This window comes from Neoarius graeffei, chromosome 13 (genome assembly GCF_027579695.1).
Source record: "Neoarius graeffei isolate fNeoGra1 chromosome 13, fNeoGra1.pri, whole genome shotgun sequence".
Lineage (NCBI taxonomy): Eukaryota > Metazoa > Chordata > Actinopteri > Siluriformes > Ariidae > Neoarius > Neoarius graeffei.
In genome coordinates this window covers 21,862,797-21,874,508 of record NC_083581.1, presented here as the reverse complement: position 1 = coordinate 21,874,508, position 11,712 = coordinate 21,862,797, and the positions used below count along the sequence as shown (strand labels likewise).

Below are 11,712 nucleotides of genomic sequence, written 5' to 3'. Positions count from 1 at the left end.
TGTGAGGATAAAAAACCTGGTGCTTAACACATAGAAGATCAAGGAGATCATCATGGATTTCAGGCAGGTTAGGAGCCATGCACACACCCTCATCTTCATCAACAGAGCTGTTGTAGAATGTGTGTCAAGCTTCAAGTTCCTTGGTATCCACATCTCTGATGATTTCACCAAGACCATAATCTCCTTTATTCTGGAAAAAAAAAGATGCAACCATGTCTTTACTTCCTGTGAGCCTTAAGATGGTACCTAGTGAAGGCTACATCAGGGGGCAGAGCATTTTCTTATGAAACCCCACAGTTATGGAATAGTCTTCCAAGTAGTGTTCGGGACTTAGACAGTCTCAGTGTTTAAGTCTAGGCTGAAAACATATATTTTTAGTCAAGCTTTTTAAATAGTTTTTCTGAGGTAAAGGAGTAGATCTGGAGGGTCCTCAGGCATAGAGTGTTTTGGTAAACTGGGATGTATGGATGCCGTCACTCCCCCACTCTCACTCACTCACTTGGGTTTGTTGATGGTGTAATGGCTGCTGCTTTATGGCCCCAGGCGCCCTCATGTCTGTGTTACCTTCTGGCTTTCCCCTTTTAGTTATGCTGTCATAGTTGGTCTTGCCAGAGTCTCTGCTTGCACTCAGTAAAAAATAACAAAATGTATACTGTTCTTACTCTTGAGGTGACATTGGGCATACCTAACAGCCTGTGTTTTCTCTCTCTTTCTTTCTCCCCAGGAAAATCCAGGGCCCCTGCTGAGCTGTTCCACTACTAGTCCCTCCTTGTTGAGTTATCAGCCTCACTCAAATCAGCCAAGATAAAGTTTCATCACTCCAAAATTTATACCTCCATCTCAAACCCTCATCAACTGTTTTCTATTTTCTCTTCTCTCCTCAACTCTCCACCAGTTGTACTTCAGTCCTCAATCACTGCAGAGGACTTTGCAGTCTTTTTTGAGAAGATCATAGCCATCCACAACTCCTTCACCACAGCTGCCTCACCCTCCCCATCCTCCCTGTCTCTTCCCCTTGCTCTCTGCTTTCCCTCCTTTCCACTTCTGATGTCTCCCAGTTCCTGCTCTCTCACCATCCAACTACCTGTGCCCTTGACTCTATCCCCTTATCTCTCCTCCAGACCATCACTCCTGACATCCTCCCATTTATCACCTCCCTCATCAACTCCTTCTTGTCCTCTGGATACTTTCCCTCCAGCTTCAAACAGGCCCACATCACCTCTTGACTGAAAAAACCCACCTTAGACCTCTCGGTCACCCAGAACTACTGCCCCATTTCTTTTCTCCCCTTCCTGTCAAAGATGCTTGAATGTGCTGTTGCTAACCAACTCTCCTCTTTTCTTTTACAGAACAACCTCCTGGGTCCTCACCAGTCTGGCTTCAGAGCCAGACACTCAACCAAGACTGTGCTTCTCTCACCACTTCATGAGGCACTTCATGCAGCCCGTGCTGCTTCCCTCTCCTTGGTCCTGATTCTCCTTGATCTTTCTACTGCACCATTGACACCATTGATCACTCAATTCTCTTGTCATCCTTATCAGCTCTAGACTGGTTCAAGTCCTACCTCTCTGGTCACTCCTTCCAGGTTACCTGGTCTGGTACTGTATCAGCACCACAGCCACTTACCACCGGTGTCCCTCAAGGTTCAGTCCTTGGTCCACTTGGAGGCACCTAACTCCCGACTGCTCCTTGGGCACTGTTAGCATGGCTGCCCACTGCTCTGGGTATGTGTGTGTGCTCATTGTGCATGTGTGTGTTCACTGCTTCAGATGGGTTAAATGCAGAGAGGAAATTTCACAAGTGTGTGATGAATAAAGTTGTGCTTACTTTCTTTCTTTCTTTCTTTTTGCTTCTCTTCTCCCTCTACATCCAGTCTCTTGGTCCAATTATCTCTGCTCGTGGTTTATCCTACCACTGCTATGCTGATGACACCAAACAGTTTCTCTCTTTTCATCCTTCTGACACACAAGATCTCCTCTTGCATCTCTGCTTGCCTGTGTGACATCCAGAGCTGGATGGACAACCATTACCTGAAGTTCAACCCAGGCAAGACAGAGGTAATCTACATTCCTGCTCCATCCTCTCCACCTCTGGACATTGTCATCTCCATGGGGACCATCTTTAGGTCCCCTTCATCCAGTGTGAAGAACCTAGGGGACATGTTCGATTGCAAACTCTCCTCCTCAGCAAACATCGCTGCAGTGACCCCGACATGTAGATTCATCCTCTACAACATCCAAAGGATCCACCCTTTTCTTACTACCTACTTCACTCAGCTCCTGGTCCAAGTGCTGATGCTCTCCCACTTGGACTACTGCAACTCTCTCCTTGCTGGCCTTCCATCTTCTGCTATCAGATCCCCACAGATCATCCAGAATGCTGCAGCTCAGCTGGTCTACAACCTCCCTTGTTCTTTCCATGTCACCCCTCTGCTTGCCAACCTGCACTGGCTACCACTGGCAGCTTGCATCTAATTTCGGACATTGGTGCTAGCTTACCAGGCTCTCAAAGGATAAGGGCCATCATACCTCCAAAGTCTGATCTGCCCCTACACACCAGCCAGATCTCTACACTCTGCTACTACTGGTCACCCTACCCCTCCTCCTCTCTGCTCCTGCCAGCCCACTTAAGACTACTGTCTGTCCTGGCTCCCAATTGGTGGAATGACCTTCCTATTGAGGTCAGAACTGGTGACTTCCTAACGACCTTCAAGCGCAGACTGAAGACTCACCTCTTCAAGCTGCACCTCTCCCTTTCTTCCCTGCCTACTGTGTAACTGTGTTTCGGTCTAGACCAGTTGAGGCTGCATAGCCTGTTCTAGCGTGGGGTTAGCTGTTTGAGTTCTCTATTTAGTTGTTTGTTTGTTTGCTTGGCTGTTTGAGTATTGGTACATCAACAAAATATTACACTAGGTATTGCAGTCATGTCTGTGAAGATTCTCAGTCATCCAGGTCATAGTAAACGGTGGGTGGTAAAAGAGAGCAACTGGACTTGCTTGAAGTCCAAGCAAGTCCAGTTGCTATCTTTTACCACCCACAGTATTGCAGTCACTTGTTCAGTTGGCACTAGAACTTTCTTGTCTAGAAGTTCAGCACTTCGTGTACCTGACTTTTGCACATCATTGTACATTGCTTTGGATAAGAGCATCTGCCAAATGCTATGTAATGTAACCTGGTCTTCTATTGGTTAGACATAGACCTGGAGAGACCTACAAGCCACAGTTTCTCACACCCATTGTGAAATTTGGTGGAGGATTGGTGATGATCTGGGGGTGTTTCAGCAAGGCTGGAATGGGGCAGATTTTTGTTTGTGAAGGACACATGAATCAAGTCATCTATAAGGTTATCCTGGAAGAAACCTTGCTTCCTTCTGCTCTGACAATGTTCTCCAACACTGAAGATTGGGTTTTCCAGCAGGACAGTGCTCCATGTCACACAGCCAAGTCAATCAAGGTGTGGATGGAGGACCACAAGATCAAGACCCTGTCATGGCCAGCCCAACCTCCAGACCTAAGCCCCACTGAAAACCTCTGGAATGAGATCAAGAGGAAGATGGATGGTCACAAGCCATCAAACAAAGCTGAGCTGATTGAATTTTTTTGCCAGGAGTGGCATAAAGTCACCCAAGAGCAATGTGAAAGACTGATGGCGAGCATGCCAAGACACATGAATGCTGTGATTAAATGTCAGGATTATTCCACCAAATATTGATTTCTGAACTCATCCTTCATTCAGTCTTTGAAAAAAAAAAATCTCCCAGCCTTACTTGCCCAATGGGCAAGCAGCACCCAGAACATACTTGACTGAAAAACAATTCCACTTGCCTAGAACTTTATTTTATTTTGGAGAGGACAGAATGCAGTTTATTTTTTTAATAGGTGAAGAAGCATAATTATGATAAATCCACGAAACCATAACACCAATACACATTTAGAAAGAAAGAAGTTCTGGTAACAGAGGGATGAATATTTTAGGGTATATTAAGCTGTGGAGAGTTTTGAATGAGTATAATAATAATGCTGGAGCTTTGTTTCTGTTATCAAAGGAATACAGTCCTGTGCAAAATGTCACCATGGAACCATAATGAACCTACAGTTCAAGAGAGTTCTACACAAACATACTGAACTTTACAACAGCTGCACACATGTATTTCACATATGTAAAGTACTGTGGAAATAAATTGACTAAAACAGGAAAAACTATTTTGAATAAAATTGTTATTGTCTGTTACACACTGATCAACCTATGTGACTCAGCTGTGCCTTTGAATCGAGAATTAATGAAAAGGGAACTGAACATTAACGATTTATTGAAATTATTATTCCAAGAAGGATTATAGTTACTGTATGACTATAGCTACAACTGAAATGTGTTGATTCTGTTAGTGTTGGTAATTGTACCATCCACTATTAGATAAAATTAAAATAAAATCTTACAATATTGTTTGAAAGTCTAGAACAAGATTTTTTTTATTTTACAAATAATAACACTTCAGATATTGTTTTAAAGGAACAGTCCACCATACTTCCATAATGAAATATGCTCTTATCTGAATTGAGACGAGCTGCTCCGTACCTGTCCGAGCTTTGCGCGACCTCCCAGTCAGTCAGACGCAGTCAGACATGCTGTCACTCCTGTTAGCAATGTAGCTAGGCTCAGTATGGCCAATGGTATTTTTTGGGGCTGTAGTTAGATGCAACCAAACTCTTCCATGTTTTTCCTGTTTACATAGGTTTATATGACCAGTGACGTGAAACAAGTTCAGTTACTATTATACTTTCTTACTGCTCTAGCTAAGAAAGAAAACCGCATGGCAGCTTGGTTAAGTCCACAAGAACTGTGTGTTTTTAATTCGATTCCTCACTTTACTTTTTACTTCACTCATGCATACCCATCATGCTACCGCCACCTAGTGGTGGCTCCATAAATGCAGGATACAACATCCCTCTACTCTTAGAAACGTTACAACCTCCCCAAGAAAACCCCTTAAACAAAAACATCAACATAACATCAATACCACTAACTCAGAGTGGGGGTAGACTGCCCCAGCTCTGGTGGACTCAGAATGGGGATTATTCTGCCCCAACAGCTCTGGCCACTCTAACTACAAATTCAGTTTCTCAGGAGCCTTCCTTGCCCTGCATGAACAACAAGGGCACTCTTCTTCTTCCCTAACAGCCAGTTCTGCTACAGGAGGAAGAGGAGTCTGCTCTGCTGAACTCACATCCCCCTCCAAGGTAGCACAGGGCCTCTGTTCATGTTCCTCAGGCTCAGTGTCTGGTAGCCTGACTGGCTGCTCAGGTCCCGTGGCATCAGCATCCCAATCTGCCCTGGTCTCTGGTTCCAGGTACTCGTTCAGCTGGTGGCGACCCTCTAATCCCCTTCTTGCTAAAAGGTGGTCCACATGGCGCCTATGCACCTGGCCTCCCACCCGGACCCTGTAACTGAGAGGGCCTGTGCTAGAGATGACCACACCTGGTACCCATTTCCGATGACCTGTGAAATCCCTCACCCACACTTCGGACCCTGCTGTCAGAGCCCTGGTTTGTCTGGTGCGGTTCTCCCTGCAGATCATGCGTTCTTGGTTCTGGAGGACCTTGGCCTGAGTGTCTGGCTTTAATAGGTCCCATCTTGTCCTGACAGGGTGCCCAAACATCATCTCTGCTGGTGATCTGCCTGTTGTTGCATGAGGTGTTGATCTGTATGCTGCTAAAAACCTTGCTATGCACGTCTTAAGTGACCCCCCTGACCCCTTGGTTTTCTTCAAGGCCCTCTTGACTGTCTGTACCACTCTTTCGACTACACCATTCGTGGACGGCTTGTAGGGGGCAGATGCTATGTGCCTTATGCCATTAGAAGACAGAAAACCCCTGAACTCAGCGCTTGTGAAATACGCCGCGTTGTCTGACACGACTGTGTGTGGCAGGCCATGGATGCTGAACAGCTCTCTCAAGTGCTCAATTGTTCCTGCTGAGGTGGCAGAACTGACTGGAGCAACTTCCAGCCATTTTGAATGGGCATCTACTGTTATCAAAAACATCTCACCCTGAAATGGACCCGCGTAGTCTATGTGAATTCACGTCCATGGCTTTCCAGGCCATTCCCAAGGAGAGACTGGTGCCTGGGGGGGAGCATTTCAAACTTCTTGACAGATAGTGCAGGCTTGCACTTTCTGCTCTATTTCATTGTCCAGCCCAGGCCACCATATGTGAGCTCTGGCTGTCGCCTTCATTCTCGAGACTCCTGGGTGTGGTTCATGAAGTTCATCAAGCAGTATCTCACGAGCTTGTAATGGAATCACCACATGTAGTCCCCAGAGCAGGATGCCGTCTTCCACACTGAGCTCCACCTGCCTTCTGAAAAATGGTCGCAAAGCCTCAGCTGGGCAGCTGGGAGGCCATCCCTCTTTGATGAAACGGCAGACCTTTGACAGTATAGGATCTCTTGCAGTCCACAACTTAAGCTGCTGGCCTGTAATAGGGGCTGTCTGAAGCTGTCTCAGTAAGCATGTCAGTTCAGCTGGACGGTGAGTCTCCCTAGGCCTTTCAGGAAGGGGAAGTCTGCTGAGACCATCAGCATTGGCAATGGTCGGTCCTGGCTTGTACCTGAGAACGTACTGATACTGAGCCCAGCGCTGAAGGCGTGGTGAAGCTGTCGGCTGAATGTTCTTAATCTCCCCTAGGAGGCCCAGCAAGGGCTTGCGGTCTGTTTGTATGGTAAAATCACGCCCGTACACATATTGGTGGAACTTCTTTACTGCAAATATTACAGCAAGGGCTTCCCTCTCCAAATGAGAGTAATTTTTTTCAGCTGGCGACAATGAGCAAGAGGCAAAACAGATCGGCCTCTCAAGGTCTTCAATCCTATGCGATAAAACTGCTCCAACTCCGTATGGAGACGCATCACAAGTTATGATTAGGGGCAACTGGGGGTCATAATGAACGAGTAGTGGTGATGCTGAGAGCAAGTCCTTTGACTTCTGGAATGCCGCATGCTGCTGAGAGCCCCACACCCACTTTGCCCCCCCCCCCCCCCCCCCCCCCGCCTTTAAGAGACAATGTAGGGGGGCCAACACTGTGGATAAATCTGGAAGGAATCGGTCATAGTAATTAATCATTCCCAGGTAAGCCCGCACTTCAGAAACATTTTTGGGGTCTGGGGCCTCTCTTATAGCTCTTACTTTCTTCTCCAAGGGTTGGAGACCGCTGGCAGTTACCCGGTGGCCCAAATATTCAACTGCTGGGGCCATGAACTCGCACTTAGACCTCTTTAGCCTGAGACCTGCTTCCTCTAGTCGTGTCAGCACCTGACTGAGGTTTTGGAGATGGGCTTCCTCCAAGGGACCTGTCACAAGGACATCATCAAGGTAAACAGTTGTGTGCGGAATCCCCGCTAATAAGTTCTCCATGGTTCTCTGAAATATTGCACAAGCTGAGGAAACTCCAAAAGGAAGACGTGTGTACTGGAATAACCCCTTATGAGTGTTAATCGTCACCAGCTTACGTGAATCTTCAGCCAGCACCAACTGTTGGTAGGCATGGGACATGTCTAGTTTAGAGTAGCTTGTGCCACCAGCTAGTGTAGCAAAAAGCTCCTCCATTCTTGGTAGTGGGTACTGTTCTAGTCTTGAAGCTATGTTTGCTGTTAATTTATAGTCTCCACATATCCTTACAGTATCATCTGGCTTTAGCACAGGCACAATGGGTGCTGCCCAATCAGAGTGTGTAATAGGTTCAATGATACCTACAGCTTGTAGTCTGTCTAGCTCTGCCTCAATCTTAGGTCGCATGGCAAAAGGCACGGGCCTGGCCTTGCAATAGCGAGGCTTGACAGACGTGTCGACATGGAAGTGAACTTCCATACCTTTCAGGGTCCCAAGCTCATCCTTAAAGATGTCCTTATGTTTGGAGAGAACATGTTGCAGCTCACTATCTGACACCTTGAAAATTGGCTTGAACAGTTCTTTCCAATTGAGACGCAACACGCCCATCCAGTCCTGCCCCAGCAGATTTGGCCCCCGATTCCGAACCACCAGTATGTCCAGAGCTGCTGTCTGTCCCTCATAGTGAACATCAACTGTAGTTTTGCCCTTAACTTCAACCTTCTCCCCTGTGAATGATCTCAGAACAACTTCAGAAGGTTTCAATGCTAATCCAGGGGTTGCACCTTGTATTTTATTGAAACAGTCCTCCCTGATCACTATTCGCGATGCCCCAGTGTTGACTTCAAATTGCACTGGACTGTTATTCAGCTCTACTGTAGCCACAATGGGGCCATGTGACTTCTCTTTCAGAGCCATGAGGTAATCAGTCTGTTCCTCCTCTTCCTAGGACTCTTGAGGCAGAGTGAGCTGTGACATAAGGTGAGCAGCCTTAGGTTCCTGCCTCTGAGTGGATCTGCCTTTATCCTGTTTACGCCACTTACACACTCGGGATATGTGACCAACTTTTTTACAGTAATGGCACACTGCTTCCTTGAATCGACACGAATCAGCTGCGTGTCCATCGCCACAGCGATAGCAGGTCACTGAGCTTGTAGCTTGTTGCCTTTGAGTGATAAACCCTGGGTTTTCAACCTGATTAACTTGAGCAGTAGGCTGCAGGGTCTGTGCACCTTTATCTGCTGCTTCCAGTCTGATCGCTTTATCAAGGGCAGACTTCCATGTTAAATCAGGTATTGCCAGTAAGCGGCGCTGTATTTGCTCGCAACCTATGCCCCAAACAAACTGATCTCTCAACCGTTCTTCCAATGTAGCGCCAAAACCGCAATGCGTGGCATGATGTTTTAATTTGACTACATAGGATGAGACTGCTTCCCCCTGTGCTTTCGTACAGGAGTGGAATTTAAACCTCTCCACGATTTCGTTCGGTTTTGGGTTGAAATGTTCCCCTACACATTTCACTAAGTCCTTATAATCAACTTCGGTGGGTTTTGATGGGGCTATCAAGTCTATTATTATTCCATACAGACTACTGCCACAAACAGAGAAAAGAATGTCCCGTTTAGTTTTGTCCTGCGTTACCTCATTGGCTTCAAAGTAGAATTCCAATCTCTCCACATATCTATTCCAATTTTCTGATTCTGGATCAAAAGCCTCCACTTTTCCAAAGACGGACATCTTCACGGCTTTTGGATGTTCTCACTTCCCAGTTTTTCGGATCAGTAAACTCAGGCCTTCTTCAGTAGACTAACGCAGTAGTCTTGTATGCTTTATCCTCGTCGCCAAAATATTATACTTTCTTACTGCTCTAGCTAAGAAAGAAAACCGCATGGCAGCTTGGTTAAGTCCACAAGAACCGTGTGTTTTTAATTCGATTCCTCACTTTACTTTTTACTTCACTCATGCATACCCATCATGCTACCGCCACCTAGTGGCAGCTCCATAAATGCAAGATACAACAGTTACACAAATTGAAACATAGCGATTTTCTATGCTATGGAAAGTCCGCACTATAATGACAGGCGTACTAACACCTTCTGCGCGCGTCGGCAGCGCATTGATACGGAGCTCAGATATCAATGCGCTGCCGAAGCGTGCAGAAGGTGTTAGTACGCCTGTCATTATAGTGCGGACTTTCCATAGCATAGAAAATCGCTACGTTTCAATTTGTGTAACTGAACTTGTTTCATATCACTGGTCATATAAACCTATGTAAACAGGAAAAACGCGGAAGAGTTTGGTCGCATCTAACTACAGCCCCAAAAAATACCATTGGCCATACTGAGCCTAGCTACATTGCTAACAGGAGTGACAGCGCATCTGACTGCGTCTGACTGACTGGGAGGTCGCGCAAAGCTCGGAGAGGTATGGAGCAGCTCGTCTCAATTCAGATAAGAGCATATTTCATTATGGAAGTACGGTGGACTGTTCCTTTAACAATAATAAGCATCACTGTATACATGATAGAGTGCAAATAGATGTGTAACTACATGTAACTACATGAAACATGGAGGGGCAGGAATACCATCTAGCCCACAGTTTAGGTCAGAGCCCTTTGAGAGTAAATGCTTTGGCTTTTGCAACATTCTGTTCCCAAAAGCTGATGTCGTGAAAAAGTCTTTACACAAAGAAAATTTTCTTGCTTCTGTGTTTATTTTTTAAAACTATTCTTCCATGTCAGAACTTTTTGGGAAAAAGAATGTATGTTCCAACATGTAGCTAATGCTAATGCTAGGCCACAAATCTGCACTGTCACTCCAGTCGTTTCAAGGAATTTTGTATGGATCATAACCACGAATAAACTCTAATTTCCATGCATATCTATCCTTCGCTTCTTTCAGACTAAGATTGTCCAAGTAGTCCGGTAGTAGAGCTTATTTTAGCTGTAGTTTTCTTCGGACAACAGCAACAGATGCCGGACATCTCCACTTGGCTTCAGTATGTGAACAGCCAATCAGCGGGCCCCGTATGCATTTATGATTTTTATGTCATGATTTATAACCAGTGGGAGACAGCCTTTGTCAGCTGTCCACCAATCACAGGGTCCCATGCCACAATGGCGGTATGTTGATAAATCTCATTCTCATCTCATTATCTCTAGCCGCTTTATCCTTCTACAGGGTCGCAGGCAAGCTGGAGCCTATCCCAGCTGACTACAAGCGAAAGGCGGGGTACACCCTGGACAAGTCGCCAGGTCATCACAGGGCTGACACATAGACACAGACAACCATTCACACTCACATGCACACCTACGGTCAATTTAGAGTCACCAGTTAACCTAACCTGCATGTCTTTGGACTGTGGGGGAAACCGGAGCACCCGGAGGAAACCCACACGGACACGGGGAGAACATGCAAACTCCACACAGAAAGGCCCTCGCCAGCCACGGGGCTCGAACCCGGACCTTCTTGCTGTGAGGCGACAGCGCTAACCACTACACCACCGTGCCGCCCCATGTTGATAAATATTTAGAAAATAAAAATGATCTCATCTCATCATCTCTAGCCACTTTATCCTGTTCTACAGGGTCACAGGCAAGCTGGAGCCTATCCCAGCTGACTATGGGTGAAAGGCAGGGTACACCCTGGACAAGTCGCCAGGTCATCACAGGGCTGACACATAGACACAGACAACCATTCACACTCACGGTCAATTTAGAGTCACCAGTTAACCTAACCTGCATGTCTTTGGACTGTGGGGGAAACCGGAGCACCCGGAGGAAACCCACGCGGACATGGGGAGAACATGCAAACTCCGCACAGAAAGGCCCTCGCCGGCCACGGGGCTCGAACCCGGACCTTCTTGCTGTGAGGCGACAGCGCTAACCACTACACCACCGTGCTGCCCCATGTTGATAAATATTTAGAAAATAAAAATGATCTCATCTCATCATCTCTAGCCACTTTATCCTGTTCTACAGGGTCACAGGCAAGCTGGAGCCTATCCCAGCTGACTACGGGTGAAAGGCAGGGTACACCCTGGACAAGTCGCCAGGTCATCACAGGGCTGACACATAGACACAGACAACCATTCACACTCACGGTCAATTTAGAGTCACCAGTTAACCTAACCTGCATGTCTTTGGACTGTGGGGGAAACCGGAGCACCCGGAGGAAACCCACGCGGACATGGGGAGAACATGCAAACTCCGCACAGAAAGCCCCTCGCCGGCCACGGGGCTCGAACCTGGACCTTCTTGCTGTGAGGCGACAGCGCTAACCACTACACCACCGTGCAACCCAATAAAAATGATGTAATTACAAAAAATATGAA

At 46.6% G+C, this 11,712-nt stretch overlaps 2 pseudogenes; one reads left to right on the top strand and one right to left on the bottom strand.

Annotated features, from left to right (window-relative positions):
- Positions 1–1,564: 1,564 nt before the first annotated feature.
- On the top strand, positions 1,565–2,743 carry LOC132896016 (uncharacterized; annotated as a pseudogene).
- Positions 2,744–5,103: 2,360 nt separating this feature from the next.
- On the bottom strand, positions 5,104–7,794 carry LOC132895876 (uncharacterized protein K02A2.6-like; annotated as a pseudogene).
- Between the last annotated feature and the right edge of the window lie 3,918 nt (positions 7,795–11,712).